Below are 5,419 nucleotides of genomic sequence, written 5' to 3'. Positions count from 1 at the left end.
ATAGACATTGATGATGAGGTCATCAATATACACTGAGGTGATGAAAGGAAATCAAATTTGGGATTCCTTTATTAAACATGTAAATAATTATTGTTATTCGAGTAATCCTTTTGAAGAAGGAACTCATTTAGTCGATAGTACCATATGATTTCCGACTATTTCAAGTCATAGAGTGACTTATGAAGTTTTACACAAAAATTGTTGCGATTTTCTTTTGGATTCGGAAGTATAAGCCCTTCAGGGATTTGAATAGAGATTTCCGAAATGAGAGACTCATATGAGTATGTAGCCACTTCATCCATCAACTGCATGGTTATTGTTATTATTTTTATTGCCAATGATATTTAGTATCAAAACATAATTTCGCTCATACCAAGAGGGTATGTTACATCATAATCGATGTCGGGCCTCTGCGTGAACCCTTTTGCTATAAGCCTCGCTTTCTCACCGCCTCCTTGACTTTGTCTATGAATGAGAAGTTTTTAGTATTCCATATGGAAGATACTTATGAGGAGTAGGTATTACTGCGGTAAATACTACTCATTTGTAGAGCGAGTGCTATTCTTCATTACTTACTTCCTTTTATATGAACCAATATGAGTGCAAGAGGCACTCTACCATGGATTTTGGTTCGGGGCCCAAAAGGTTTAGCAATTTGAGAAGAAATATATGTCGACAAATGTAGTCTTTAGTTTATTTGATTCTGATGGAATCATTGAATTTTGTGGATAATATATTTATTCCTTTTAACTCCTTGTGATTTCCTACAACAAATGGAGGCAAGGTGTCTCAATGTCCCGGCACCAAAACATTTGTGCACATTTATGCCGGGCTTTGATGATGAGCATCCAGTGAGGTGTCTTTCAACTTGATGTTGAATTACATTTACTGGTTGAGGAATTGATTTTCTCTGTTTCCGCAGAAGCATATGAGAAGTTATATCTCGTGTTGTCAGACTTTCTCCCCCTCTTGCTCTCATTTGGGGAGAAGAGTGGTTTGTCAGGTACCTCCACTCTTCTTGACACTTTATTGCAGGAATATAGAATTTAGTGACACCTTGTCATCAGTAAATGTCTGTGGCAGATTTGCAATGTGTTGCAAATATATGATTCTCTAAACTTCTAGTTTAGATTCTTTGAGTACGTGGATACAAGGATTGAATGTCAATAACATTTATAATTTATTTCTCGGCATTCTTTGTGGTACTTATCTCCCCCTAATGCCGGAAAATATCCTTATTGCTTATGCAATCAGCATACGGGCTATGGATAATTTTGATTGATGGATAAATTGTTATTCCTCACATAGATTCCTAATTGTCTGTGAGTGCCCATTGATGTACGCTGGAGTGGTGATATCGGTATGTAACCAAATTATCGCAGATGGGAAATACTTTATTGATTTCCACGTAGTTACTACAAGGGGAAAGTAGTATAATATGCAGTTGGTATGATTTAGATCATACTTCCGGTGTGTAAGGCCGTATTTGTCCAGCAAGAGGCTAATAAATTTACAATTCTTTGAAAGTGGTCATATAATTTATTTGACTATCTTTGATAAGAAATTTAGTTAAACCATTCTAGGTATGTACATAGGGTACTGAATGCAATCAGAAAAGTCTCGTGAAATGAGTTCAACGACATTGTCCATTCGAATGGGTTTATCTTTTGTTCAGGAGAATTTTGCTCCTACTTTGATAAGTTAAGAAATTTATCGGGTAAGATCATGGTTGTGTGTGATTAGAAACACACTTAAACAATTTATGAATGTGTATATGAGTACCATAAGTTATCTAAATTACCCCAGATAATGGTTAAGCAATCCACATATATCTTTTCAATGTGTTCAAGGAAGAATAAGTGGCTTGCTTAGAATTGTTAAGGTGAGAGTCCCTTAAAATAGATTTCCCCTATAGCACATGTGGTGCACATATAATCTGATGATATGGGGAATATTTTGCAACTTGTTAAATTGTGACCAACAGAATTGTCAACAATTTTCTAATCACCCCAACCCAGGATGGCTAAGGCTATCAAGCCTAATATTTAATTTATTAATACTTAGAAAATCATTGTGTGCGCAACAATATTGAGTATGAATTGAAGCACACATTCAAATTTATCGAATATTGTATCCAAGGGATATGATATTGGACATTTAACTACATGTTGTAGTACAAGTATAGGCTAATAATATGGTGGGATAATTAGGAGATTACCTGAGGTCCCCGATATTCTTGAGTGCAAATGAGTTCATCCTCCATTTTCTGCACTAGATTTTGGTCCTCCTTCTGATGAAGATTCTGAGAACAATCCTTTACTAGAATTCGGTTTTTATTTGCAAATTTTCAAATTTATCCCATTAAACTTATTGGCCTTTTAATAAATTTGTGGTGTGGTTCAACCATATGTTTGACGGTCTGGTAATCATAGGTACAATATTTATATAACCACACATTTGACAAACTGGAGAGTTGTCTTTTGATCATTTGAAAATGACCAATTCCTATTAAGAGATGATTCTATCTTTGGTTGTCTATTAGCATCCACTTTACTTTGAATTCCTCATGGTTTTGTGTTGTTACCACTAACTTGCATAGTATTGTCGGTACTAGTAAGAAATTTCAAATAATGGTATAGCACCCGTTGGTTGAATCTGATGATTTTAAGAAATTCCATGTTTTTCATCATAAAAATGGTAGTACCATCTTAAGAGGAGATAAAGTGTATAAGGAATTTTCAACCGGATCTGCATATGAAAATATTTGATCATAGGATCTCAACATAAAGTTGATTAAATGACAGAATTGTGAGCTGCAATAGACTTGAGGTCTTAAAAAATGAATGGATGATCACTCGCGATGTTCTCATGGCAGTATGTTTCTCTTAAGTAAAATATTCGAGATGAATAAATATTCATCCATTGTGTACTTAGTTTGAGAACTAAGTGAAGTTGGTGACTTATAAATTCCATATGTGCATATTTAGCTATCAATAGAATAGCCATGTGTTACATGAAATGATCATGCACTATTTAATTTACTTCTTGGAGTAAAAGATCTATATGGATGAAATGATCTTGTTGAGAACAATCCGCCAAGGTGATGCTTGGTGAACCTGGGTGTAGCCTTCAATGCAACGCATGTGATAAAATCGTTGCTAATGTTTTATACTTCATTCTTGACAAAAGGTATGGCTTTAAAGTCAATGTCAAAACATATACTTTGCATGTTTAACATTGGTTAGTCACTATTAAAGTATAGCCACAATGTGATGTGGACCTTACAATAGCGCTTGAGAAACTCGAGAGTTGCTCTAAATTATGGTCTCCATCTTGATAGATGGACATCACTATAATTAGAAATAATGACATAGGCTTCACTGCCATGCATTTAACCAATGTAATTGAAGACCATCATCGGGGTATGCACATATCTGCATAATTTTCTACGACTTATTCAATCAAAATGAGGCTTAAATAATGATAGTAGTAGAAAAAAACAACATGTAATGACCATGCATTAATATTTGTTACAATGAGAGTAACCTATTTTAGTGAACAACAACAATTGCTTCAGAGGAGCAAATTTTTAAGATAGCTGATGCTATATAGTCATATGTGTAGACCTCAATATATATAGAATAACACTTTGAAGATAATCACCGGATGCGGTGTAGATCTTGCAGTAATAGAAAAGCCCAGGGACTTATATGTAAATAAATACGTCCACTGGGATTCAAGTGCAAGATGGCCGAGAGGATAAGAATCCCCAATTTCTCTTGTGCGGTCAGGGATTAACCGCTGCTGCCGGAGAAGTATGCCTCAGGTGAGGGAGAGTCGCCGGGGAGCGTCGCCGCGGTTGGATGGACGCCGCCCTTTCGCCTTGTGACGGAGGAAGCCCCGGATGAGGGCGCGTTGCGCCATGCGCGTGCGCCTGAGGGCGCTGCCGTCGCGTTGCCGCAGTGCCTCTTCCAGCCCCAGCCAGTCATCCGTGTCGCCGTGTGCGCTCTAGCCATTGCATCCCGTGGATGAGCAGCCGAGAGCCCGAGACGCATGGACGCGGGAGCCGCTAGCGATGTTGCAGATCGCTTGATCCAGTGCAAGAAAAACTGAAGTACGTATGGTACCTTTTTGCTCTTTGCATCCCTAAATCAAAGAGATTTTCCTTGTATGTTTTCTCTTGTTCTTCGTTCTTTTTGTTGTTCTTGCTGACCGGATGGTTCTTTCTTGATTGAAGCTTTTCTTCCTTGGTCAAGGATCTCTTCCCGTTGATGCTTCAGCCATCTATTCATCTCACCATGTCCACATACTATGTGCAGAAAAGCAGTTAATCTTCAGATCATGGGAAGAACAAAAATTAAACGGAATTAGTGTTTCCTGATTGATTTCCCGATGCTCGTTCAGGCAGTCGCTGTGCTGATGCCGTTTAAGGCGTTCGTGCTTGACTCGTTGGCTGCCGCCGCCGACGACTGGAAGGGTCCCGCTGATGGTGTCTGCGCCACCGGGAGGAGCAAGGCCGCATCACCCCGCGCCGGAGGACCCCCCATGCGCCAGAGGGCGCCTCGTGTGGTGCTTATGTGCGGGTGACCACGCCGCCGGACAAGGGCTGCGGTGTCGCGCGCCCGCTGGTGGCCACCGCGCTGCAGGGCTAGAACAGAGGCATCTCCTATGCTTTTGTGGCCTTCTCGCTCTCGGTAGAGCCGAGTGCTGATAACGTGTTGAATGTAAAAGTGATTGAATGAAGGAAAGGCTACTGATTTCATTGATTCTCAAGATATATATACACTCCGAAGAGGTGCCTTGTAGAGGCGGTAGTTACAATAGAGATGTGAAGGGAAAGAATGCGTCCGTACGGACACATGCGTCCGTACGAGGCGTCTGTTCGGTGTTGGACACACCTATTCAACTAATGTTGGTTCATTAATTAACCCGTGTTAATTAACTAACATGTAAAATCTATCTTTGCGAGAAACTGCGTTTGTCTCAAAAAGAAACAGAAAAACTACGGAAATGTTAACGTCCACATGTGTGGGCGTTAGCCACCTCGACCACACGCATCCATTGTCGTCCAGCATTTTATGCACGAATCTTGACACGATCTGGACAATTTTCTGTGCCACGTAGGATAAGGCGCGTGTGTGGTGCGTGACTTAGTTCGTCCACACGCCGGTTGCCCCTCCGCGGTCAGCGGTTGCCACCCGTGGGCGTGCGGTGAAACTGCTCTGCGCCCACACGCCACGCGCCGGACCGTAGTTGATGTCAAACGCGTCGTGCACTCCCCCCCACCTCTCCCGCACGGTTCCATTTACCCCTCCTCATAGTTACTCACTCAACCCACTTCGCATTTCAGTCGATTGGAGGAGAAGACGAGGGGAGAAGGCGACGACAGAGGCAGAGGTGCTCGACGGCATTCGCGGCC

The 5,419-nt window shown here is 40.8% G+C and overlaps 1 long non-coding RNA gene across 1 annotated transcript; it reads left to right on the top strand.

The window, feature by feature from the left end:
- Positions 1-3,535: 3,535 nt before the first annotated feature.
- On the top strand, positions 3,536-4,769 carry LOC123065721 (uncharacterized). Its single transcript, XR_006431117.1, has 2 exons — positions 3,536-4,114; positions 4,238-4,769. It is a non-coding gene; the product is annotated as an uncharacterized lncRNA (long non-coding RNA).
- Positions 4,770-5,419: the final 650 nt, after the last annotated feature.

This window comes from Triticum aestivum, chromosome 3B, assembly GCF_018294505.1.
Source record: "Triticum aestivum cultivar Chinese Spring chromosome 3B, IWGSC CS RefSeq v2.1, whole genome shotgun sequence".
NCBI classification, from domain to species: Eukaryota; Viridiplantae; Streptophyta; class Magnoliopsida; order Poales; family Poaceae; genus Triticum; species Triticum aestivum.
This window is presented reverse-complemented; position numbering and strand designations above follow the sequence as displayed.